The sequence below is a fragment of the Podarcis cretensis genome, assembly GCF_951804945.1.
Source record: "Podarcis cretensis genome assembly, chromosome: 4".
NCBI classification, from domain to species: Eukaryota; Metazoa; Chordata; class Lepidosauria; order Squamata; family Lacertidae; genus Podarcis; species Podarcis cretensis.
Window position 1 is genome coordinate 33,768,934 of NC_137173.1, and position 27,780 is coordinate 33,796,713.

The 27,780-nt window shown below is 43.3% G+C and overlaps 1 long non-coding RNA gene across 1 annotated transcript in view; it reads right to left on the minus strand.

Annotated features, from left to right (window-relative positions):
- The window catches only part of LOC307215152, a 41,014-nt gene that overhangs the window by 5,467 nt on the left and 7,767 nt on the right, over positions 1–27,780 (minus strand). The gene's annotated exons all lie outside the window — the stretch shown is intronic.

Genomic DNA, 27,780 nt, shown 5'->3' on the forward strand with positions numbered 1-27,780 from the left:
GCCCCTTCATGGATCACTGCCTTGCCGTGGCTTGAATAACTTGGAGAAGCTATGAGCTATGCCGTGCAGGGCCACCCAAGATGGACAGGTCATAGTGGAGAGTTTTGACCAAACGTGATCCACCTGGAGCAGGAACCGCCAAGCCACTCCAGTATCCCTGCCAAGAAAACTCCATGGACAAAGACAAAAGGCATATAAAAGTTATGACGCTGGAAGATGAGCCCCTCAGGTTGGAAGGCGTCCAACATGCTACTGAGGAAGAGCGGAGGACAAGTACAAGTAGATTCAGAGCTGATGAAGCGGCTGGGCCAAAGCCAAAAGGACGCTCAGTTGCGGATATGCCTGGACGTGAAAGGAAAGTCCAATGCTGTAAAGAAAAATATTGCATAGGAACCTGGAATGTAAGAACCATGAACCTTGGTAAGTTGGATGTGGTCAAAAATGAGATGGCAAGAATAAATATTGACATCCTGGGCATCAGTGAACTAAAATGGACGGGAATGGGCGAATTCAGTTTGGATGACCATCATATCTACTACTGTGGGCAAGAATCCCGTAAAAGAAATGGAGTGGCCCTCATTGTCAACAAAAGAGTGGCAAAAGCTGTATTGGGATGCAATCTCAAAAATGATAGAATGATCTCGATACGAATCCAAGGCAGACCTTTTAACATCACAGTAATCCAAGTTTATGCACCAACCACTGGTGCTGAAGAAACTGAAATTGACCAATTCTATGAAGACTTACAATACCTTATAGAATTGACGCCAAAGAAGGATGTTCTTCTCATTATAGGGGATTGGAATGCTAAAGTAGGGAGTCAAGAGATAAAAGGAACAACTGGCAAGTTTGGCCTTGGAGTTCAAAACGAAGCAGGACAAAAGCTAATAGAGTTCTGCCAAGAGAACAAGCTGGTCATCACAAACACTCTTTTCCAACAACACAAGAGACGACTCTACACATGGACATCACCAGATGGGCAGCATCGAAATCAGATTGATTATATATTCTCTGCAGCCAAAGATGGAGAAGCTCTATACAGTCAGCAAAAACAAGACCTGGAGCGGACTGTGGCTCAGATCATCAGCTTCTTATAACAAAATTCAAGCTTAAACTGAAGAAAGTAGGAAAAACCACTGGGCCGGTAAGATACAATCTAAGTCAAATCCCTTATGAATACACAGTGGAAGTGAGGAACAGGTTTAAGGATTTAGATTTGGTGGACAGAGTGTCTGAAGAACTATGGATGGAGGCTCGCAACATTATACAGGAGGCAGCAATGAAAACTATCCCAATGAAAAGGAACTGCAAGAAAGCAAAGTGGCTGTCCAACGAGGCCTTACAAATAGCGGAGGAGAGAAGGCAAGCAAAATGCGAGGGAGATAGTGAAAGATACAGCAAATTGAATGCAGATTTCCAAAAAATAGCAAGGAGAGACAAGAAGGCCTTCTTAAACGAGCAATGCAAAGATATAGAGGAAAACAACAGAATGGGAAGAACCAGAGATCTGTTCAAGAAAATTGGAGATATGAAAGGGACATTTCGTACAAAGATTACCATAATAAAGGACAAAAGTGGTAAGGACCTAACAGAAGCAGAAGACATCAAGAAGAGGTGGCAAGAATACACAGAGGAATTATACCAGAAAGATATGGATGGCTTGTACACCCCAGGTAGTGTGGTTGCTGACCTTGAGCCAGACATCCTGGAGAGTGAAGTCAAATGGGCCTTAGAAAGCACTGCAAATAACAAGGCCAGTGGAAGTGATGGTATTCCAGCTGAACTACTTAAAATTTTAAAAGATGATGCTGTTAAGGTGCTACACTCAATATGCCAACAAGTTTGGAAAACTCAGCAGTGGCCAGAGGATTGGAGAAGATCAGTCTACATCCCAATCCCAAAGAAGGGCAGTGCCAAAGAATGCTCCAACTACCGCACAATTGCACTCATTTCACACGCTAGCAAGGTTATGCTTAAAACTCTACAAGGAAGGCTCAAGCAGGATATGGACTGAGAACTCCCAGAAATGCAAGCTGGATTTAGAAGAGGCAGAGGAACCAGAGACCAAATTGCAAACATGCGCTGGATTATGGAGAAAGCTGGAGAGTTCCAGAAAGACATCTACTTTTGCTTCATTGACTATGCAAAAGCCTTTGACTGTGTCGACCACAGCAAACTATGGCAAGTTCTTAAAGAAATGGGAGTGCCTGATCACCGCATCTGTCTCCTGAGAAATCTCTATGTGGGACAAGAAGCTACAGTTAGAACTGGATATGGAACAACTGATTGGTTCAAAATTGGGAAAGGAGAACGGCAAGGCTGTATATTGTCTCCCTGCTTATTTAACTTATATGCAGAATTCATCATGTGAAAGGCTGGGCTGGATGAATCCCAAGCCGGAATTAAGATTGCCGGAAGAAATATCAACAACCTCAGATATGCAGATGACACAACCTTGATGGCAGAAAGTGAGGAGGAATTAAAGAACCTTTTAATGAAGGTGAAAGAGGAGAGCGCAAAATATGGTCTGAAGCTCAACATCAAAAAAACGAAGATCATGGCCACTGGGCCCATCACCTCCTGGCAAATAGAAGGGGAAGAAATGGAGGCAGTGAGAGATTTTACATTCTTGGGTTCCATGATCACTGCAGATGGTAACAGCAGTCACGAAATTAAAAGACGCCTGCTCCTTGGGAGAAAGGCGATGGCAAATCTAGACAGCATCTTAAAAAGCAGAGACATCACCTTGCCAACAAAGGTCCGCATAGTTAAAGCCATGGTTTTCCCAGTAGTGATGTATGGAAGTGAGAGCTGGACCATAAAGAAGGCTGATCGCCAAAGAATTGATGCTTTTGAATTATGGTGCTGGAGGAGACTCTTGAGAGTCCCATGGACTGCAAGAAGATCAAACCTATCCATTCTTAAGGAAATTAGCCCTGAGTGCTCACTGGAAGGACAGATTGTGAAGCTGAGGCTCCAATACTTTGGCCACCTCATGAGAAGAGAAGACTCCCTGGAAAAGACCCTGATGTTGGGAAAGATTGAGGGCACAAGGAGAAGGGGACGACAGAGGATGAGATGGTTGGACAGTGTTCTCGAAGCTACAAACATGAGTCTGACCAAACTGCGGGAGACAGTGGAAGACAGAAGTGCCTGGCGTGCTCTGGTCCATGGGGTCATGAAGAGTTGGACACGACTAAACGACTAAACAACACAATGCCCACAGGCCTCATTACTACATCAAATATGATTATCCAGTTTTTAGCCATTAAAACAGTGATAGGTCCTTCAAACAACAGTGGACTACAACTCCCAGTTGGGGGTGATAACATTTTGACTTAGTAGGACTGCAGTTTCTAACCATGCTACTTTCATCACAATAGGACTTGGACAGAAAGTGTGCTATTAGACATGTGCAGAGTACCATTGACACCTCACAAAAAAAACCCCAATTATTTTCTTCACATCGATAGACAGTGGAAGAGCTTCTGTGAGGGCGCAAGTATAATTCTCAGACAAGATTGACTCCATACCTCTTATTTAGAAATTAAGCCATTCCACATGACATAAGCTTTTGAATTCATGTATTGTTTACACATCTGTTGCAAAAAACCCTAAATAAACATACAAAAACTTTTGAAATGTGAGGAAACTTGCTTCTAGTTGCAGAGAGTTTTCCTCCAACCAAAACTCAATTTAACGTTTCATTATCCAAAACACTTCTCTCCCTCTCTCCCTCAAGGTCACACAAAAACCACTAAACTAAACAGAAAAAGCTCTTCAAAGTAGGAAACCTGTGAAAAAAGCTGGCCTTTAGGGAAATAGCTCTGGGCATGTTCACAACCAGTGTATGATTCTGATATACTCCAAGGCTATCATATGAGGTTATTCTTGAAGCGGTTCTGACTCCTTTCATATCTGCTGTCCTGGCTGTGCTGGATAGCCCTCATAACAACAGCTGGAGTGGGAGCCCTCTTTGTAGGGCTGAAATTCAGGCAGTCCAATCAGTCACATGGTTTTTCAGTTTAAGAGACACAGGGGAGGGACCTCTTTGCCATTTTGGATTAGGATTGGCTGAATGGTGCAGAAATCTCACTAGCCAGAGCATAGGAGATTGACAGAAATGCCTCTGTAAATTCAAGGAAGTATAAAATGGCGGGGGGGGGGGAGGGAAGAGTGTGGCTTTGAGATCTGAAGGAGGAAGATTTTTCAAACTGCTTGGCATTTTCAGCAGGAGAGCAGAGCCCCAGTAGCCCCACCTCCACTGATAACACCTATTATCTCTGACCATGCTGGTCACGGCTGATGGAAGAGTCTGATAGCATGTGGAGAGCCACAGGTTACCCATCTCAGTATCAAAATAAGAGCATCCACATATTCAGGTGTAGATAAAGTGCCAGTTGGGGATGTCCAACTAGTGCAAAGAGTTTTAACTGTACAATGGAACTTCCCTTCTCCCTATGCATCATCTAGCACCCCCTAAATTGTTCCGGATTTCCCCGCAACCCTTCAGAGCAGATTTATGGGGAGCGCACGAGGTGCATAGAGAGAGGAGAGACTGAGGAGGTTCTTTTGCACAGCTAAAACTCCTTGTGCTATTGAAACTCTTTGGTTGGATACCACCCTGGGTTTCCATGTCTCATGCTCAGGTACCACTGAGTCTATGGAAACAAGACCCTTTGCTTCCACTGGTACAAGGTAGTGGTTAGCACCTAGTGGTCGTTTAGACTATCCTATCCAGCACATAGTCATTTCCAGTGGACAGGACCAGAGACTGGAAGTGCAATCCTATACATATCTACTCAGAGGCTGGACCCCTTAAGTTCATTATGACTTACTGCCAGGTACATGTGTAGGATTGTGGCTTGAGCCTACTGCTTAATCCAGCAATGTCAAAGAGACCATTCTGTCCCTGAGAATCAGCTAAGCTCCCTTCTCATTTTATGCAGCATTCGGCCAGAATAAATGTACTGTGCTGATTTTGGAAGTGAAAAATCTGCATTCAAAACTCTTGCCTACGAAGCTCACAGGGTGGTTTTGGGCAAATCACAGTAAAAACATACTGTGGCCCAGGCCTAATTTCAGGCGGGAGGGCAAGAGAACAGGGAGAGAACAGGCAGTGCTTCCTCCACGTTAAAAAACAAAACAGAACAAACCTCATTACAAATGGAGAGCTAACACATCAGGGAGAGTGGTTCTAGTGTAGAATATTACATGTTGTGCTAGCTTTCTGACTGCATGGAGATTTTAATTCACAAGTGCATTAAAAAATTGACCCTCACACTGCTATCAGAAAGGGTAAAGTCCATTTATCACCTCCGCATGCTTACTACCTCATCCCACTGCATGTGTAGACAAGGCAGACTAGAGGCAAAACCACACCCAATGGAAAGGGAGCTGCAAATGTACTGCAGTGCGCACAATAGTTGCCCTGTGTCATATTTTAGAGTTGATTTGCAGCACACTTGCCAAAAGAGGCTGGGCACCACCAATTTATTATGATGTGCATGTTTAGACTGTGCTGTTCTTGCAAACTAGCTAGCTGTGGGCAAGATTCCACACAGGCATATATGATATGATAAGCTTTTCCTAGCGTCTTTCAGCTTCTTTCCCCTTCTTCAAAGTGTCTGTCAGTTTGCCCTTTTCTACCTCTTTAAAAGTAACAGCAAATGGAATTATTCCCCTCCCCCAAGCACAAACTTGCAATGCCAAAAATTTCCTCACCACCAACAACTAGATGCTTTTTGTTTCTGTTTGCTTTACTTCCCGGTATTATTTAAAATCATCTTGCTTTGGTTTAATCAAATTAAACTTGGAACACCTTCCTACAAGACAACGCACAGCCTGTTTAACAATCTGGTTAAAGGGGCCTTCTTGCCAACAGAATATTTCTTCAAGAGCAGGTGGTGTAAATGACAAAATGGCATAACATAACGCGATCTGTTAACAACCATTGCTTTTCCTTTTTGCGAGGGAGAACAACATGAGCTTTGCAAGATCCATGTTTGGTGCTGAAAGCTTCTGCTCTTAATTTATTTAAAAGAAACGAAACCTTTGAAAATCTTAGAGAAAACCATTTCACTGTCCTTTCATCAGTACACTCTCTCTCTCTCTCTCTCTCTCTCTCTCTCTCTCTGTGTGTGTGTGTGTGTGTGTGTGTGTGTGTGTGTTGAGGCTGAGGGGTGGGGTGGGGGGGTGTAAGAGAAACTTTGGAAAGGGCCAAATTAAAAAGGAAAGTGTTCTCTCTGTCCCATTTTCTCCAGGTTTCTTATCATTTGCTTCCTTCCGGGAAGCACACCACAAAGCTGTCCCCGCTCCAGAGTTGTAAAATAACAGGTTTTCTGTTATTGCCAAACTGCCGTGGTCTGGAGTCCTGTGAAGCGCACAGGGCAGCCTAATTAGGCCCATCCTTAATGAGCAGTCCTGAGTCCAGTAGACTTTTTAAAAAGAAAGTGTGGGTGGGGGAGAAAACCTGGCTCAGTGTGTGTAAAACAGATATTGGAACACACGTCCCTCTCAACCCTTTTCCATCCTACTCATAAACCTACCACAGCTTTGGAGCCATGTCAGGAGGGCTGCCAGAGCAACGTTTCAAAACAAAAGACCATTGAAGAACTGCAGAGTTTATTTTACGGAGCTGTTGTGTAGCGCTGAAATGAAGGTCTTTTATGGAATATCTGGTCACTCCTAGAGCCAAGCACTTCTTTTTATTTCATTGTTCTTGTTTGCTGCTGCTGCTATTTAATATTTGAATTTGCACTATGGGAAAGTGCACGCTGGGGTTTCCGTTGATGTTATTGTGCGAGAATGTGTATTTGCATGTGTTTGTGATGAACTTGCCTCCCTATAATTGCTCTTTTAGCACTTGTGCGCGCCTGCGTAGGCATGTGTTTTGTCTTTGACAAGAAATTCTGCCAAAACCTCACGTCAATGAACATGCAGGCAGCGCTGCAAAAGTGACCAGATCAAAACCAGCCTACTCTTGTGCCTTTACTAGCAGGCTGGTCTCCAGAAGTCAGCATGTAAAGCTTTTCACAGCATGGCAATAAACATCACCTCCTGCTAATGTCTGGAGAGCAATCTGTTGTTGAAGACGCAGCTTTGGAAAGTCACGCAGTGCAATATACCAAGGGGCTCTCAAAGTCTTATTAGCCTTGCTCCTATGAGGCTTACTGGCTCTATGAGAAGATATGGAGGCACTCCCTTACTCATCAGTTCATCTCCATGCTGGGGAAATGGCAGAGGTGGAACTTCAAGGGACATGCTTTCCTACTAATCTAGACTGGCATTTGCCCTACTGCAAAACCAACAATACTAAATGGTTCCTGTAAGTCAGTACCTCTGTTAATGTATCCAGGTGGGGCAAGCCAAACCCTTGCTGGACAGGAGTGTAACATGGTGGAGCAGTGGAGCAGACCTGAGTGGAAAGTGGGGGGTAAATCTCTATGCCAGTGTTTAGGCCCAGGTCAGGATTGTTGCCATCCATTCATGGCAGTGGGAATGGCTTGGGATCCATATGATCCCTGGCTAGATAATCTCCTCCCCATTTTGGAACTTTCTATGGGCTACTGTCAGTGGAAACCCCACCAGCAGTACCTCTGCCTGTCGGCACATTTAACAAATGGTATGGGAAATTCTGTGGAGGCCTGCAGAAGCCAGTAGGGCTAAATGGATGGTAGGGAGAAAGAAATTCTATTCAGTTTGTAGTTACAACCTAATTTGAATTTTCTGAAATGATACACTGGCTCCTCAGTGAGCCAGGAAGCAAAGTGGGGAGGTAAAGAAACTTGATTAACTTGGGCCTAGATACACCAGATTATGGAGGTAGCTATGACCGTATCTTGGGACGCGGGTGGCGCTGTGGGTTAAACCACGGAGCCTATGACTGAGACATCACCTTACCAACAAAGGTCCGTATAGTTTAAGCCATGGTTTTCCCAGTAGTGATGTATGGAAGTGAGAGCTGGACCATAAAGAAGGCTGATCGCCGAAGAATTGATGCTTTTGAATTATGGTGCTGGAGGAGACTCTTGAGAGTCCCATGGACTGCAAGAAGATCAAACCTATCCATTCTTAAGGAAATCAGCCCTGAGTGCTCACTGGAAGGACAGATCGTGAAGCTGAGGCTCCAAAACTTTGGCCACCTCATAAGAAGAGAAGACTCCCTGGAAAAGACCCTGATGATGGGAAAGATTGAGGGCACAAGGAGAAGGGGATGACAGAGGACGAGATGGCTGGACAGTGTTCTCGAAGCTACAAACATGAGTCTGACCAAACTGTGGGAGGCAGTGGAAGACAGGAGTGCCTGGAGTGCTCTGGTCCATGGGGTCATGAAGAGTCTGACACGACTAAACGACTAAACAACATGACCATATCTGTCTTGTGAGAGCGAAGGCACCTCTTGTTTCAGATTTAATCCAAATAATGTTGTTCCTTGTTACCCTAATCTCAAGGCTAGACTTCTGTATTGCATCCTTCTGATTTCTGTGAAGAAGTAGACCATGGCCAAGGTTCTGTGGTGAATCTGGTGTTGTTATTGCCACGGCCTTTGTTGGGGCCTACAGTACACTGACTTCTTGCTCACTCCCAGACCCAGCACAGGCTCTCTTTACCAACTTCCAGTACTGCCATTATTCAAATTTTGCACTTCACCCAAATATGCAATGCAGTTCTCCAGCCAAACAATATGCATTAAAAATGCATATATTGGGGGAAAGTGTGCACAAAAATGGATAATTATTAGAAATAGCATACAATATGCAAAATAACATACAAAATGGGAACTCGCTTTGCAAAAATGTATATATGATGGGAAATTCACACTAAAATGCTGGTGTGAATTCCACTGATGTGGAAATGTGATGAATGGAAGAATGAGAAACTGAGAAATTGGAGATATCCCTTCTCTGCCCAGTCTAGTCCAGTCCAATTCACTCTTCCCCTGGTGCCCTCCTGATATTTGGATGACAACAACTCCTATCATCTCCAGCCAGTGTGTGGTGATGCATATACAAGCAGTGGCCATTTTGGGTGGGTCCAATTGATGCGTTATCACCGATGTGCACATCCTTTTAGACCCAGAAGATGGCGGAATGGGGCACACTCTCTGCTGATGTGCGCAGTGGCCAAGAACATGCCTGTGTGAAATGGTCTCCGCCTGTACATACACCAAGAACACGTGGCAGGATCCTGGCCATACATCATGGCAGCAGGCCCTGCTCCCAACTTGCACATGTCCATTAGGGGAATAGAAGATCTCTCTCCCCCCACTCTCTCATATGAAATTGGGAAGCGGGGGATGCAAACAAGTGCAGTGCAGAGGTTGGTCCAACAACATCTGGAAGGTTACCAATTCCACACACCTGCCTTAACGTCAGAATTCCAAATAATAGCCCTCAATGGCAGTGAACTTTAAACAGCAGGAATGGGGAATCTTTGGTCCTTCATATGTTTTGTTGGACTTCAATTCCCATCAGCCCCAGCCAGCACAGGTTCTGGTTAGGAATTATGGGAGTTGTAGTCCAGTAACAACTGGTGAGCCAAAGCTTCCCCTGCCCTGCTCTACAGGGAATTAAATTTTGTGAGCAGTAATAAGGTCAATGTAATGATGCATATTGAGTACCAAAGAGAATAGCATATGAAAAAAAATCATTTCCATCCTTAAGTGGTGGTGGCCTAAATATTTTGATACTAATACACAGTCAGAAGCCCTTATTGAGCTAAGTTGGCCTCAACTTGGCTTGGAAAATAATGAAGTAAATATTAAGTAAATATAATTTATTAATAAAATAAACTCCAGGCTGGTCAACAAAATATCAATACAAACTAATTCACACAGAACATATAAATATGACCAATAAATAATGTTTTTTCTACCCCTTTCTTCTTTTGCCTAGAGTGAATACTCCCTCTTTTTCTGATTAGTGTTAACCATGGTTTAGAATTAGACATGCAGTGACGCCATGTTTAATGCCTAGCAGTCTCATAACTATGGTTTGAAAACCTCTTTTTTGCATAAATCCTTCAAAACTTTGTATGGTAAAAGTACTTATGAAACTACCATGAGGCCTCCCTGTTCATAGATCTAAGGAGTAGATAGAGGTTTTTTTAAAAAAAATCTTGTATCTTTCTAGTATCTATTAAGATGGGTTTCTGTCCACTTCTCTCTTTTTTGAATCATGCATCCATACTAACGCTAGATGTCAATGACTTATGGCTGCTGCTGACCTTGGCTTGACTTTGAAACAGTAACGCAGATGTGAAAGTGCCAAATGAAAGTGGCTCTTTAATGACATGAGACTAGCTCAAACTCTGAACACTGGGTCTCGGCATTTCTATTTGTTTTCTTACTTGAGAAGCTCAAGGCTTTAAAGCTAACCCTTGAAAGCAATGCATTTCTAATCACATAAAAGTGTCTATGAGCTGAAGAGGCAATAGGCACTTTAATCTTTGCATATCCCTTTCTTTCTTCAAGTATCTCTCCCCGCACCCCACTCACACACACAACTAACTTACCTCCCTCCACCTTCTATACTATAGTATAATACAAGAGAGTGCGGGGGGGGGGGGAGAGACAAGGAGGACTGCCTACCCGCCCCCATGCTGAGCCCAAGGAGACTTTGTGAGAAAGCTCCTCTCCATCTGCAGTCCAGCCCGGTGGGAGTCAATTAATTCTGAATAACCTAAACCGACAGAGGTATTTGCATTCACAACCTGACTGATGACCGTATAAAATTGATTTATGAATTGAAGTGCTTCCCCACCCCTTATCCTCGATTCAGGCCATAATTGATTATATGTGCTGCAGCGAAATTAAAGAAAAGGGGGGGAAATTAAATGAAAAGAAAAAAGGGAGGCCCCACAGGCACTGCTCTATATTCTCAAGGTTTCCCGGGATTAGCTGTTCCCATTCATCACTTATCATTTTTTATTTTAACTTGCTTCCCATCCCCAGCTCTGCAGGCCATCCTTTGCTTTGGCAGTTGTTCTTCCCACTTTAAGGTACTGCTTGGTGCAAAACAGAAAGAAGAACTAAAGGGCAGGTATAATAGAACTATCATGAGGTGTGGAATTTGGCTGGCTCATGGAATAGGAAGAGTACTAAATATTACATGCTTAGAATGCGTCATGTGTGTGAATTTAGCAGGAAATATTCCCTATTCCTTTTACAAAAAAGTCCTACAGATCCAGCATTTAATGTTTATTGTGCCTAGGGGCTGTGGGGATATGACATAGACCTAGCTCAGAGGACTACTTTTTAAATTGCTGCCAAGTTAGAGACGCAGATGCTGTATTTACATAGTAGTTGGATACTTCGTGTCAAGAAATTGTCTTTACTGGTATGGCTTCTTTGTCACAACTTATTCTGCATGTCTGTTACTCTTGTTGTTTAGGAGAAGCTATCATTATCTGTACTGCAAAATAATTGTACTTTATTGCCACACTGAAGCAGCAAATTGCAGTAACTCATGCTGTCTATCTGCAGGCATGCATAGGAGCCAACTCGTAGGAGTTGAGGTCCCTCTGTCCCCTCCAATAAAATATTTAAGAGAGCTACTCCCCCCCAGTTAATAGGCATTGCCATTGAAATGGGGTGTGTGTTTTGCATCATGTGATCGATTAGGCAGCCCCCCCCCCATATTTTAATTAAGTTGGAACCCCTGCAGGCATGCAAAGTTTGGTCACCACATACACACCAGCAAACCAAAATAAAAATAGTATGCAATCACCTTTTATTCCAGAATGGAAGGTGTAATGACAGCACAGGTCTGGTGAAGCAGGCTGCCACGAGGGAACACAAATTTTACCAGCATATAGTGATCATGATGGTCAAGCTGGGGGTTAACTTAATATATCTGTTACCACACTTTCGTAGAAACATTCCAAAAGAGTGCACCTTGAATGACACACATGCACACACAGTAGCCTAGCTCAGCTATTCCTGACATGGAATGCCTTACCAGTCATCATACTGCAAGGTGAAGATGATATAATCCTTCAATTATATATATTTATGTGCAACTGAAAATAATAATATGCAGCTGTGTAAATAAAGCAGTGTTCCATATGTCATTGGACTCCAACTCCCATCATCCTTCACTATTGCCCATGCTGGCCAGGGCTGCTGGGAGTTGGAGTCCAGCAACATCAGAAGGCCCACCAGTGAAATAAAGTATGCAGTTTGCTGTTCATCTATTCCTACATCCTGTGGATACACACTAAAGTAGAATGGAAATCTATGGAGTTTGCCAATTACTTATTATTTTGCAACAATAGAAATGCCAGGTTTCGTACTCCCCTTTCCCAGGTGACTGGAGGAAGAACTAGGAAATTATATGGCACCCGCAAACTGGATACGGTACAACAGGAGTGAGACAGAGTAGATTATAGCAAAAGCAGAAATACAATTATATGATGGGAAGGCTATGGAATTAAGAAGCACTGGAAACAAATTCATGATATTATTACAGAGATAACAGGTTGTAATCTTCAAACAGACCCAATTGCAATGCTTTTAGGACATATGAAACATCAGATTAAGAGAGAGGGGGTTGTTTTAGTATTACTCATAGCTGCCTGTATTATGTTTGCAAATATTTGGAAAAGTGCTGTATTTCTCTGTGAATAAGACAATTTTTTAATGATAAAATGTTAAAAATTGGGGGTCATCTTATACACGGATAGTGCAGAGGGGGGACGGGCGATTGGTGGCAGCCGCAAGCAGGAGATTGTCAGCGGCGATTGGGCAGGTGATCGGTGGCTGCGGCAAGGACTGCTGGCGATTGGCAGCAGCGGCGGCAATTGGGCGGGTGATTGGCGGCTGCTGGTGGCCAGCGGGCAGACGATTGGTGGCAATCTCCCCCCTTTTCCTTAATTTGGGGTCCCAAAAAATAGGGGTCGTCTTACACATGGGGGCGTGTTATACAGGGAAATATACGGTACTACCTACGTCTTTGAGAATTGACCAATAGCTGAAAAAACTTGGGACATTTTGATATTGAATAAACAATCAAGGGAAGGAAGAACTCAGACAATGGAGAGCTTCCAGAAGAACTGGGCTATTCTGTGTAGATTTAGCATTTGCAAGATTACCCTTATAGTTCAGGTGAACTATCTGCCCCTCATTCAGGTACTATTCAAACACTGTTTAAAGAGGAGCTCACTGACAGATAAAAAATAATAACACTAAGGAATTATCTGTATATGTGAATTGTATGGTAGCCATTTTTATATTTTTAACAGCAGCAGTACAGTGGGTTGCGGATGGGATCTGTTATGGAGGTCCGGTCGGATCACAAGGTTTCCGCAACCTGAGGACTGCTTCTGCGCATGTGCGCACAACGAAACCTGGTAAAATACTTCCAGGTTTGCCACACGCCCATTCCGAAGTTACGTAACCAAACGGAAGTTCAACTGTGTTTTGTAAAACAACATTTCTCAGCTACCCATTTCAAAATTACATTCATAGTTTGGAGAATCTTCAGAACATGCTAACTGGGAATAAAATGGCCAAAAATTAAAACAAAATAAATATTTGCAGTGCTGGAACAATCCACTGACATAAGAGCATGGGAAACCTGCCAGCAACCTCTGTCATCCTTCACTACCCCACCTCCCACCAGCCCAAATCTGAGTGGTTTTTTTTTTTTAATGTTTGAAGAAAAAGGCATTCACCTGCAGGGGATTTTCAACCAGTGAGGTCTGTCAGAAAAAGAGACTCAACAGGAGAGTCAGCAGAATCTCCCGCATTATAGACTGTTCTTAACAGGAGGGGGGTGAGTAAAGAATATGAGTTTGAGATGCTTTCTTCAGATTTCACTAACTTTAAATGGAAATCCCATCTGCTTCTTCATTAGGGTGTCAGGATCCCACACTGAGATACTGCAGCTGACAGACAAGAAGTGTGCATCATGCATTGTTTCGTAATTTTAGAGAAATAACGTTTCCCAGAAATCATTTTGCCTCTTAATCGTCTCACCCCCTATCTCTGTAACAAAACTTGGGGATTGGGGGGGAGAGAGAGTTTAAAAGACATTCTTTATTTCTCCCACAGCTGCCCTCTGAGCCTCCCTCCCTCCTCTTTGCTCCAATGCATGCTGGGTAATGCCATGTATTCTTAGACTCCCAATGGCCCCCATTACTGTCAATTAGTTACGGAATGCTACTGGGATTCATGCCTGACAGCTCCGGCAAAGCAGGAGAAATGGTCTCAGTAGGGAGCAAGGGGCCTGCCTTTTTTCTTCCACAAGAAATACCTTTCTCAGCAAGGCTTTTTAACGGCCGCCCCTGCCCCCCATCTACACACATCCCTACACATGTGTGTGTGCGCGCACGCATATTGTGCTCAATTGTGAGAACTCTTGGTACAGGAGCCTCCAAGAAAGCCGACACTGCTGAAATAAAAGTACTTTAAAGCCTCGTATTTTCCTTCACCGTGGCTAACCTAGTAAAGAGCTCTTGTCACAAACCCCTCACCCTGACCCACCTAGATATATCATGTTTCTTTCCCTCAGTTTCCAAGCTTTTTTAATCCTAAAAGCAAAGGGAAGTCAAAACTACCTGTTCCAAGTTTTAGGAGAGAGGGACACAGATCACAGCAAAACAGATCACCTGCAGCTCTGCACACTTTTTAGCACTGGGGCCTTTTGCAACAGAATGTAATTTGAAAACTCCACTGAGGGAATGGCAATGTTCCTGTAATTCTACAGTCACCAGAGTAAACAGTCTTGTAAATTAATTTATTAATTGTGGCCAACATAGCTGTGGATAGTTCTAGGCTCCCCAAGCTTATCTAATCCCTGTGTAAAGCCATCTAAAGGTCAAACCAGACAAGATGTTTAAAACATCACTTGGAATTGTGTCAGTGGGTTGTATCCAGACTAGAGTTGCTATGTTTTTGCTGGGACCAAATCCCATTGCCCTCAATGGGGCTTACTTCTGAGAAGAGCAGTACAGGAATGCACTGTCAGTTAGGTATAATTTAATAGAAGAACTAAACAGCTCCACTAGTACAAGGTTTTTTAGCTGCACAATGGAATTTCCCTGCCCTCTCCTCTACCTGTTCCAGTGGCAGACTTTGGGCTTTCAAATTTCAGTGGTGTGCTGTGCAAGGCCAAAAATGGGCGCCCTCTGACTCTTGCCTTCCATTCCACATCATTGTTGCAGTGCCTCCTTTGGCATCCTCTCGTCTTAGTGCCTAATGTGGGTGAACCAGTCACACTCCCCTAAATATGCCTGTGCCCTCCCCAGAAGCCTAGAAAAAGAGGTGCTGGAACTCGCCATGAACACCTCCCTCATTCTCTTAGAATGGCAATGGTGCCCACCTGAGAGTTGCCATAATTGAGTTCTGTCACGTTTTTTGCAGAAAAAAAGCCCTACTTGTAGTCATGATGGTTGAAAATTCAAAATTACACATATTCAGCAATTATTTTTTTTAAAAAAAAATCAGCATTGACATTTTTTTGCTCCAGCATAGTAGGAATGTGGAAGCTGTTTTAAAGCAAGGAAAGGTAATATTATCTGTGTGCTACACAATTGATGTAATACACATGGTCATCCAAAGGGGAGGGGCCTCGATTGCATCCAAGGTCTAAAATTACTTAGTTGCACCACTGAAACTTTCCCCAGTATGGACCTGCAATAATGGGGAAGATTTCACATGCTGAATTTCCTCTCGCCGTGCACCAGTTAAAGGTAGAAGGGCATCAATCCAGATAGTGACCTAAAGTGACCTGTTTTGAAGTTCATCTTGTCTTCCTCATTTCTGAACAATATGCAATAGACTTTATCTACAAGCAGAAGAGGGAAGGAAGAAAGAAAGAAAGAAAAATGGCAGGGCTTTTGCACTGCAGAGTCCCTTGCTGAAAGAAGGGATGAGAAGATGGGAACATTTGCCTCACAGCATGCTTGCAGGGAGTGAGGAGAGGGGGAATATACTAGTCACATGATTTCCAAACTGCTGGTGGGGGTGGGGAAGGAGCTGACAGGAATGTCAGGGCATGAAAAGGCAGAGTGGCCACTTTTAATTAACTCCATTTCACCAGTCTAGAACAGTACCAACCACCACTACCCTGAATCCCACCATACCTCCCCCCACTCAATACCAGAAGTTTCTTTAAAAGGATAAGCTGAGAGACTTTTATTGCTGATTATAAATATATCACCAATGGAGGTCAAGGGCCCTTGCTCTCCCTGCTTTGGGGACAGGGGTGGGTAACTAATTGCCTGGGACTGCCGGCTGCAGAGACAGCCGGCAAATTGTAGGAGAGAGGGAGAAGGGTATGGAAGATATTATTTAGCGTGAAATGTTCCCACAGCAGCAATTTCAATTTGCCAGTGCTATTTGCACGTGACGTAGTGTGAAATGTGCAGGCAACCCATTGTGCTTTTTTCTCAAGGCGAGAGTGTAACTAACATGTGTGTCCCTATCATACATCAGGCTTTGTTTCTGCGTATGGACTAGTGCCAAGAACAGGAGGGAGCGAAGGGGGCCCAGAGAGGATGAATTTAATCTTCTAGGGAGAAATTCTCCTTCTCTTTTCAGTACCCGTAATATTGACGCCTTTGGGACAGACTTTCAGTGTCCCTCCACAGCCATCTGTTGTAATGGCTTTTGAGCTGATAAATTAAGAGTGGACTGAAGACAGAGATCCCACAAGTTTGAGGCTGATTACAGTGACAGGTTCTATAATATGCCTTGTATCTTTTGTCCTTTGGGAGAATAATGTTTGGGCACTTCGAAAACTAGTTTTCATTGTGCTAGGTGAATATCGCTTCTGCAGTTCCTCATTTTTCACTCATCTTCCTTTCTGCTATCCCTCCCAGTTGCTCATGTTTTCTACAGGCCCAGCTTGTGCTTCACCTCAACATAAATTTGCCCTTTGGCCTCCCTTGATTAACTCTAACTGTTTTACTTCATCCCAGTGATCTTTCCTGTGTCCTTGACATGTACTGCTTGATACATAAAAGTTCATTAATAAGGTGGTCGTTTTTACTGGTAAGAGGTTTTACTGGTGGTGTAGGAGCCTGTGAGTTTTTGAGGTACACATAACTCTTCATTAAAAGGGCACAGAACTCTTTCATTTTATCAGTGGAGATGCACCTGGTGACATGGCATTAGGGTATCCAAGTGCACAACATTACATAGGGTAGTCCTCTAGTTGAAGGACTATCTGGTCTGAGACTGCTTTAAAGATAAAGAACTGTAAGAAAGCAGAACTGGAATTTTGAAGTTCCACTTCAACAATTAGCACCTGAGCAACAGACAGAGCAAGCAAACAGGTCACCTGATCACAGTGGGTGGTATTCAGCTAACTTTTTGCACTAACACAAGGATTAGTGCTAGTGCAAGGGGTTTCCTCCTCCCCACAGTACATGCCCAGTGCTGTCTCCAAAAGAAATTTGATGGTGTGTGTGTGTGTGTGTGTGTGTGTGTGTGAGAGAGAGAGAGAGAGAGAGAGAGAGAAGAGAGAGAGAGAGAGAGAGAACACATTCTGACATGCAAGGAAAATTCCTTGCTCTGATGAACGTTCACCTTAGTGCTACATTGAATACAACCACACTATGATAAAATACATAGCTATTTAAATTATAGTAATAATGTCTAAATTTGCATCTGTACATATAAATAAGCATATTTAAATTTCATCCAAATCGGTGCCCTCTTTTGGGGTGGTGCACAAATGGCTACCCTACATGACTGCAGCTATGTGCATACATACTAGTGAGTAAGCCCTTTTGAAATCTATGAGCAAACATTAATAGAATCAAGCTTCACATCTCACCGATTTCCATAGAAGAGTTCAGCAGAAGGATAACATTCTCCCACTAGTCAATGGAACTTGAAAGTATTTAACTGTGGCTGGATTAGACACTTTTAAAGTACTTTATTGAGACTTTATATTTTATCCACACAGCTGACTAGTGGAACTTACCACTATATCCCTGAATTTTCAGAAGGGCTAGAAAAATCAGTGGAGAGTAGGCACTGATGCATTTACGGGATACTTTTTTTCATAAATTGCTGAGGGCTAGGAAATACTTGCTGGGTGGGATCTTGCATGGGCAAATTGTTTGATTAAAAAACAAACTGTGCCCACAACTCCAGTCTTTGTATGGAGTTATGTGTGCTAGATTACATCCAAGCATGCAGCACCTAAGAGATTGTGAATAGCTCCTTTGACCATGAAAATTACCTGTTGGGGAAGAGGACTAAATTCAACTCTGCCTTCCTCAACCAGTAGTTGGAGCACTCAAAATTATTGTGCCAATCATGTATTTGAGGTGGGTGTGCATAGTTGTACTTTCACTGAGCAAAGTCTATATGAATCAGTACTTATACACATTATATGATTGCAGGTACAAATGCTGGAGCATGTAATCTAAATGTACCTGGAGTGCCACCTTTTCAAATACTGATGGAGAGGGGGTTTTTCCCTAATACTTTATAGAATGCAGTGTTCTCCGCTTCCTGCATCCCTTTGTGACATTTTTCTAAGCTTAGCTTTAGGCTACATTCACATGGCAGTCTTTTTCATTTCCCTAACTGTTAGTTTCTACATTATATTTGAGCTTTCATGCAATGTAAAGGCCACTTCCAGAAAACTAATGGAATATAGTGCATGTTTAGAGCTCATTCTTAGGGAAGTTTTTAATGTTTGGTGTTTCATTGTGCTTTTAATATTCTGTTGGGAGCCGCCCAGAGATGGGCAGGGTATAATTATTATTATTATTATTATTATTAATGAAAAATTCCATTTACAGCTCCCTTAACAGGGAATATTGCAGGAATAAAGTGACAAAATTTGGGGCAGCATACAGTTCTTTCCTGCTGTTTTCATGGGGGGAATCATGTGGAAATATAAGCATGCATGTGTGGAAAGGGTGAGGGAATAGTGCCATTGCCCAATGACATTTGTTGTATCATACCACACCCACTAGTGCATATCAGTCCAAAAGCCATAGTTCTATAACACAACAGGAACTGCAGTGTGACAGACAAATGGGGCAGAAATGCTAGCATTACAATCAGGAATACTAACACAATATTTCCCATATCTGAATGCACCCTTAAGCTTAGGTTTTTAGACTTCTAAAGTATAGAGGATGGCTGAGTATTTTGACACTCAAGTGCAGGACTGCTCAGCTAACATTTAAAAAATGGCAGACACCCACAAAGACGGTAGAACTCCTTCCAACCAATGTTTCCTCAGTTGGAATGAATATGTGGAAAATGTTTATTCGATGTCTTATCAAAACTGGTGACTGCCACTACTAGCCAGATTCCATTCTGCATTGCAGGGGGTTGGCCTAGATGGCTCTTGGGGTCCCCCCCAACTCTACAATTCTATGATTCTATGATCTGCTAGTCAGGAGAGGACTGAGAGAAGCATTAGGAATGGAGGGATCTGCCAGTTTTGGTTCTCTCCATTTCTCGTTTTTCCAATCTTAAGTCCTCCACAGATTGCTTAAAAATAAAAATCCTCATGAAAATTCACCAGCATTTTAGCATGAATTTCTCCTAATAAACACACATTTCTACACAGTTTTGACCAACATACAAATTTTGCAAGCAATTTCCCGTGGCAATATCAGTGGCCCTTAATATAATGCAAGAGACAAGCACCAATCTTCATCTGGCAAACACTGAAGATTATAGATGCTTCTAGTCTAGTATTTATTGTGAGATTGGTGCTTCTTACAGGTGCAAGGTTTTTTTGTTTTTGTTTTTTGCAGTGTCCACACCACATTGTTGGGATCAAAATACCAACCCATAGTCCCCATTTTATTTTATGTATTTATTTCACGACATTTGTATACTGCTTGATTGTATTAAATCTAATCCGGATTTACTCTTTCTGCAGAAAACTCAGTTAAAACCTGTTGCTAATGACCTGTTGGCAATATCTGAATCTGCAGGATTAAACCCTGGCCTGGAAGCACCCTTATAAAAGCCTGACACCTCCACTCCACTTACATTACCCAAGTGTAAAGTTGGTGTAAGAGAAGAGTCTTGCAGCAGGTGGAAGCGCAAGTGCTGAAGAATTAAGTGCCTCTATATGTGACAGAAGAAGGGGAGGAGGGATGTGGGTGGCAATGGCGGTGAAATAACTCTGCCACCCTTAAGTTCAATTCCATCTGATCACATTGAATAAAAAAATTGGACCAAAGAAAACACTTGTTGACTGAACTGTTCCACAAGTTCTTTCAAGCTGGGTTTTGTTTTTTTTGGGGGGGAGAGGGGATGTTAAAAATCCCCCCCAGATTTCTTATTGTAGGAAGGGGGAAAGGGATGTGGGGGAATCGGGGGAGGGAGGGGGAAGATTGCATACTTAAAGTTGAAATAAAAAAGCTCCCTTCTATTGACTCCTGAATGGCAGAGATAAAGAGAACCACATGGGAATCATTGTTTGAAACGAGAGCTCCAGAGCCAGGCCTCCCCTTTCCCATTATGGTGCAATTCCCCCCTTCCCCCCCTCCAGGTCCTTACTCTTCCTCCCCATCCTCTGGGCCCTGCCAGCCCCCAGCCCCATTTTCCCTTGTAAGTCCCAGAATTCCTCCCCCCCCCCACAAACTTGCACAGCCTCAGGCCCCTCAATTTAGCTTGAAGCTCCCATTCAGAGTCACTGGATTGGGTTAAATCCCTTATTCACCTCCCCCCCCCTCCAATTTGCCCTCGTCAGCTGAGCTTCAGTTCAGATCCCACAAAACAAAATACAACAAAAACCCAGCCGTAGAATTGATGGATCTTGCAGAAGGGGGACTCCCTCCCTCCCTGCAGCTCCTGCTGTTGCTGCTTCTATTTTCCGTCTCTTTCCTCCTTCCTCTATTTAGAGTGTGTGTGTGTTGCTCTTCAGTTAACAAGTGTGCACTCTAAATATGGTACCTCCCCCATCCTATTTATTCTTCTCTTTTACATCAGAGTTAAGACTTCTGGGGTGTGCTGTCAACTTTCTTTTTACACCTGGCTGCTTTCCATAGGCCATGGCGAATGTAGGGTGGTCGCAGTGTCAGGTATGGGAGCCAGAGTGTGTGAAACCGGACTTTTGGTGGTTGGGAGAAGAGGAGGGGCAGAGAGGAAGTTTTCTGAGGCAATGGAAGAGATAAGAGAAATACATCAGGTGGCACAAGAGACAAAGGTCAGCTTAGTTAACAGGCTGGGTCAAAATTAAACTACATTTTGCTTTTCGCTGTGATGCTGTCCCCTTCCTTCAGATTAGGAGCATTCTGTCTTGACTCTAATCCTAATAGATTTAAGTTCTCATTGGCTCAAATTTAAGACTGATTCCAAGACTGGCAGATTCTAGCACCACCCAGCATTTCCTTTTCCACTGTAAGTTACACATAGAACTGAAATTAACTTACCACATATGGGCCAGTGGGGGTGTATATACAGTGGTACCTCGGGTTACATACGCTTCAGGTTACATACGCTTCAGGTTACATACGCTTCAGGTTACACACTCCGCTAACCCAGAAACAGTGCTTCAGGTTAAGAACTTTGCTTCAGGATGAGAACAGAAATCGTGCTCCGGCAGCACGGCAGCAGCAGGAGGCCCCATTAGCTTAAGTGGTCTTCAGTTAAGTGGTTAAGAACAGTTTCAGTTTAAGAACGGACCTCTGGAACGAATTAAGTACTTAATCTGAGGTACCACTGTATATCATTTTTTCACATAAGTGGGTGTGTTGCAGCAGCTAAATGGGCAAGGAAGGGGATATTATTATTAGCAGACTGTTTGACAATTTTTCAAAACCAATTTTTAAGATTCGCAGAAAAGCACTTTTTTAAAAAGTAAGCTATTATTGTGCAATAATTGTGCTAAAAGACCCCTCTTCAAAAAGACAAGAGCAACTGCAGAGATTGCACTGCCATTTATGAGCTCCCATAGAAGCAGAAGCAACATGGGGGGAATAAAAAGAAAATAATTATTTGAAGATGACATCATGTTAATGCGGTGTAACAAGTTAATGCACAAACAATGACAATTCCAGAATAAGCACTTAGTCTGAAAGGACCCCTGGTATCTGGATTTGCTTGAGATGTTTGCTTGATGAGAGTGAATTTCACTTCCTCTTGCACACTTCAATGTGTTTCGATGTGATATGCTCACAAATGTTTTGAGGACTGGACAGTCTGGTCCACTTTAGCTGAGATTAAAAGGTCCTAAACAAAATGTAGGATTAATAAAATGACCGGAATAGAGGAATAGTGCTGTGTCAAAATATAACAGCAAAAATAATCTTCACAAAGCAGAGTGCATGAGCACACCTGAAATCAGGGGTGGCCACAAGGTAGATTGGGCCTACTGATTTATTGATTTGCAGCAGATCAGCAAGGACTTTGACTTCCAACTGTTTAACAATAGGAACAGAAAAGAGGGCATGATCTCCTGCCCCTCTAAATTAGATTAAGATGAAGAGAGCTTGAAATGGAAAACCAGGGCTGTGAACTCAGTTATGAGATTGAAAACAAATTCCTGGGATAAGCATGTGCTCAGAGGCATCCTATTCCTTAATGCTAATATAGTATGTTGCTCCCCGCCTGAACCCTGCTGTTTTGCACCTTTTCCAACCTGGTGACCTCCATATATTTTGAATGCTGTTGCTGTTGTTGTAGTTTACTCGCTCTTCACCTTAAGGTTCCAGAGTGGATTGCAGCATTAAAACACAATATATTAAACCATTTAATCCAAAGCAAAACATATTCTATGTAACTAAAAACAGATACTATCTGATAAGAGACTGTCTGATAAAGAGCCTCTTTGATGTAGTTCTACCTTGCTTCGATGCTGTTTCTGGGGCAGTTCAGTAGAGCTTGTTTGATGGAATCAGAGATGTGTCCACAAAGTTCAGGCATGGCTGTTCTGGCAGTGCTGATTCATGGTCACACTTTCTGCTCTAGGGCTGGAGAAGGATCTGGCTTGCCACCAGGGCGTGATCTGTGACGCCAACGGCACTGTAGTAGTTCTGTGTGACATAAACAGAGTTCAGTGACAATCGCCTGGTGACAATCAAGTCCAGCTGGTGTCAGTGGCCTGACTTTGGATGTCTCCAGGACAATTGCTGTTTTGCCTTGGTAGATAAGAATGTGTTTGTGATGCAGAAGCAGTGATACGAGTACAGCTCAGGCAGCCTGTCTGTTCTTGTTCATGCCGCCAATACCAAAGTGGCCTATGCAGTTGCCCCACGTGTGATGATTGTCCCCAACTCTGGCATTGAAATATCTCAGCAGAAATGATGTTTGCAGGCTGGGACCATCCTGACAGCCTGGTCTAGTTCCTCAGAGAACTGGTCCTTGGTCTGAATGTCACAGCACATAGTGTGAGTGTAGACGCTCAAGATGTTAACAGGATCGGAGCTGGTTGAGAGGTGGAAGGAAAGCAGACAGAATAAAGTTCCACACCAAAACCTACACCATGAATACATGGGTTGTGTATCCACAGCAGTGACCAGAGGAGGAATGACCACTGGGAGGAGCGCAAAAGAAGCTCCATGGCACACCTGCATTAGCACAACTGGATCCCTTCATCTGCCCCAGCTACAACAAAACATGTCCCTCTCATATTGTTCTCTACAGCCGCAGCAGCTGTTTTGGGACTACATTTTCCATCATCCCTGACCACTGGTCCTCTTAGCTAGGGATGAGTTGTAGTCCCAAAACAGCTGGAGGGCCGAGTTTGGGGATGCCTGATCTAGATAGTTGCCAGAGTAGTTATGACCCTTTGTCATGGAGTGCCTTGAATGATCAAGTCCTTTGCAAATGTTCTACCTTCAGGGAACATTTTCTGCATCAAATCTGCCGAGGAGCCCTTCAGTTCTTGCCACTGATCCCCTGTGCATTGCATGCTCTAAGGCACACAAGCCAGTGTGCACAATTCATTGGCAGCTGAGTTTCTTGTTGCCTCGGGTGAAGAGTGTGTATTCCTCAAAACATACCCAATGTTTTCCTGCACTTGTCTATTGATGGGGAACATGGAACATGGAACCATCTTTGAAGGAAGCCCTGTTAAGAATCCTTGGTAAGCTTTCAAAGAAAGCAGTTTTAAAACCACTGATCTAGGAAGCAAAGTAGCTTTCCCAAAGTTACAGCAACCAAGAACCGGTAATTAAAGTAATTAAAACCTAGAGATTTATTTCTGCATAGACATGAATACAATTGTAAATTTACAGTGAAATTTACTATACAGTGAATCCTTAATAAGTGCCTGATCCTTGGCTCCTGGACAGCAGAAGAAATGTCATGCGGGGAGTGGATTCTTTAATATTCTGATCTACCTGCACTTATTATGGACCACCCTGAGATCTTACAATGATCTTATAATATAAGTCTAACAAATAATAGTTGTAGTACTTCCAGAAGATAACTGCTAGGAAGTATCTGATCTCAAATAAACCGACCATACGACAGATGCGACCTGGCTACAAGAGAATCAGGAAGGGCAAATGATACAGATACCTAGAAAATGAGACAGAAGCAGGAAAGGGGAGGTGGAGACAGCAGCTCTTGAGGACCGCAGGGATATTTATTGCATGGTGTCTGAACAGCACTGATTTTACTCACTGGCTAAAAACAATGAACAACAGGAACAGTCAGGCTGACTTGTTGCACAGATATTGCATTGAAGGTTTTGCTTCATCACTTTTTCTCTAGGAGTGGTAGAGTCTATGTGTGGACCCAATATACAGCACCCCTGTATCTGCCCTGCAAACAGCATCTGCATGAGCGCAATTTCCCCACCCACGTACAGTATTTTATTAAGTGCTGTGTGGAACCTCAGTTTTACTTCAGAAAAGCAATTCCTCACCGGTGCTCTAGTGTGGAATTGATCGTAGACAGCAAAGCTTTTTAAAGAGCCTACAGGATTTCCTGTTGGGAGGATCGGGTGCTGTTACATGTAGGTCCTGCTTTTGTGCTTCCCACTGGCCCCTGCGAGGACAGGATGCTGGATTAGTTGGCCATTGGCCTGATCCAGCAGGCTTTTACATTAATTCTGTTTGCTCCCTCAGGATAGAGCTCACATTTGTAGAAACACCGGCCTTGTTCCAGGGGGGTAGCGCCTTCTGAGCTTGCCTGGATTGATTTCATCCCTGCCAGAGTTGCACTTCAGAATCCAGGGGACTGAGCTTTCCGTCTCAGCTGACATGAGAAGAACTTACGTGGAGAAATCTGATCTAGAAAATATCTGTCAGGCCCCATAATTTCTGTTCGGCTTCCATATGAGTGCTGTTAGCAAGACCACTAGCTAGGTCATTCACTTATGTGGATGAGAAGTTTTTGAAGAATTCCATTGCTTCAGCTACCATTTGTATAACCTCATGCCATCTTAACATTTCTCCATTACACTCAAGTTCTTTGGCTCAAAGGCGACCCCACCATCTAATCATCTCGACTCACATTAAGACTGTAACCGTACACGCTTCTTTCCTTTGGCTTGTGTGATTTTCCTGTCAACCAGCTCCAGCCGTCTGTTGACAAACTCCAAGTGCCTTGTCTGCAATCTTGGAATAAAGAGACCACTTGAATCTGGACTTTTATGCAGCCAGAGCCCTCGAAGGATTGTCTGCCGCTAATTAATTGGTGTCGCCCCATCACGGAATCCTTGCCATACATGGAGATGTGTGGAAAAACTCAGAAAGAGCTTTACTTGAAGGAACAGAAGGTTATTAAAGGCAAATGAGACACAAGCTGCAGCAAGCATTTTTTCCCTTTTGCTGCTTCTGGTTGCAGTTGCAAATTGAATAAACATCTATCTGCTTGGCTGTACTGACAGTGTTTCCATCTTGGGATCTTAACAGGCTGGAAGAGGGCTGCTTTTAGGTGATATCTCCCAGCTTTGTTATGTATCTGTATGAGTATACATATGTGCTGCTGCACTGCTCTTATTCCAAAGTGGAATCTTTTTCATCCGCTGCCAGGCAATTTCTGGATGGAGATTTCTTTTTTTTCCATTCTCTCCCTCCCTCCCTCCCCCCGCACTTAATGTAAACATAGTTCTGAAAACGATCTGTATAAATAGGATTTAATGGGATTTTTGACATTGTAGGAGACAGGGAAAAAATGAGAGCATAATCCCAGTGCTTTTATCCGGCTCAACTCTTGATTAACTTGAGTTTTAAAAAAAAATCCAAAAGAAAAATATTATTGCAAAATTTCATTTATTTTCTGGCTGCTTGGGGACTCTGCTTCATAAACTGAGATACTTTAAGATATTATTATCTTCATGAAAACACATCTACACACACACACACACACACACACACACCACTCAATAGATTCACATTTACCTCTTTCAGTTTCAATAAGGGTTATAGCTTAGTGGTAGAGCATCTGGTTTGTGTGCAGAAGCTCCAAGGATCAAACACTGACATATCTAGGTAGGGATGGAAAATATCCCTGTCTCAAACACTGGAGAGCCACTGCCAGTCAGTGCAGACAATACTGAATTAGATGGACCAATAGTCTGACTCAGAGCAAGGCAGCTAGCTGCCTATATTCCTAGGGTTGCAAGACCTCCAGGTTTTCCTAGGTGGCAGATGAGAAGCTTGACTCTCCAAGCAGGATAGAATGCCAGCAACAACAACAACCAGAAAATTGTGCGCGCCACTTGCAAGCTTCAGCCTGGCAGGTGCTCGTTCCAAATTACAGCACAGACACTCTGGGGGGCCTGCACTCCTCCACTCCCCTCTCCCAATTAACCTCCATCTCCAGAACCCACCCTGTGACATCACCAAGGGCCAACCCTGGTCTCAGGCTTGGGCCCTGAAATCTCTGGGTCTGGGATCTCCTGACCTTGCAAGCCTCTGTTTTCTTGGTTTTGATCTTGCCATTGATACTGAAGTGACAGAGCCACGGTAGCAGTTTCAGATTACAACACCCTCAAGTGTGGCGTGAAAGAAAGGCCAAACTAGCCAACATATGAAAAAGGAGGTTACAGTTGTAGCAAGAGGGGGGCATCAGGATTGTGCTTTGTGCAGTCAGGCAGGGCCTTTGCTAGGTAGTTCAAAAGCCCCAGGGAATGGGTCTATAACAAAAATATGCACAAGAATTACATATGCTCATTTATATTGTTACTGATTTGTGGGTGCCCTAATTCTCCCAGGTTTCTGGGTGCCCTGACTCCTCGTAGATTCCTAGGTGCTGAGGTTTAATCATTGTTTTGAGAAATAAAGTGAGATGATAGGCCTTGGATTTATCAGTGTAAATATACAGACCAAGTTTCTTTTCCAGACCAGGGCATCGCCCGAGGAAGTAATTAAGGAGTACAAAGGTGCTGATCAATACATCAAAGGACAATCCTTGAGTCTGGGCAAATGGGGGTTGCAGCGGGCAATGACATATTCTTGGTGGGTAGTCTGAGACAGAAGGGGAGGAGTTGCTGGGCAAGGGGTTTTGTGGCAAGAAGATGGATGGAGGAAGTAAGTAAGAGAAAGCCATGCTGGGCAGAAGAAGAAGAAGAAGAAGAAGAAGAAGAAGAAGCCATCACCATGAGGCACAGGCAGCATAGCTGATTCATCTGCTTGTGGATCTGAGCTGGCTGCTCTTAGGAAGGCAACAAAGGACTCTCTTGTGATGTGAAATGCTAGGAACTCTCTTCAAAGTAGACTCAGATGTAAATATGTATAAATAAACCATATTTCATAGAGATACTGCAACCTCCACTGTGCCTCATTTTTCCAAAGACATGGAGGAGTAAACAGGGACTGGTGGAAAATATACTTCCAATGCTATTAATCTCAGTGCACATGCTTAATTCTTCCGTTGGAAATCACCAAGACTGTTCA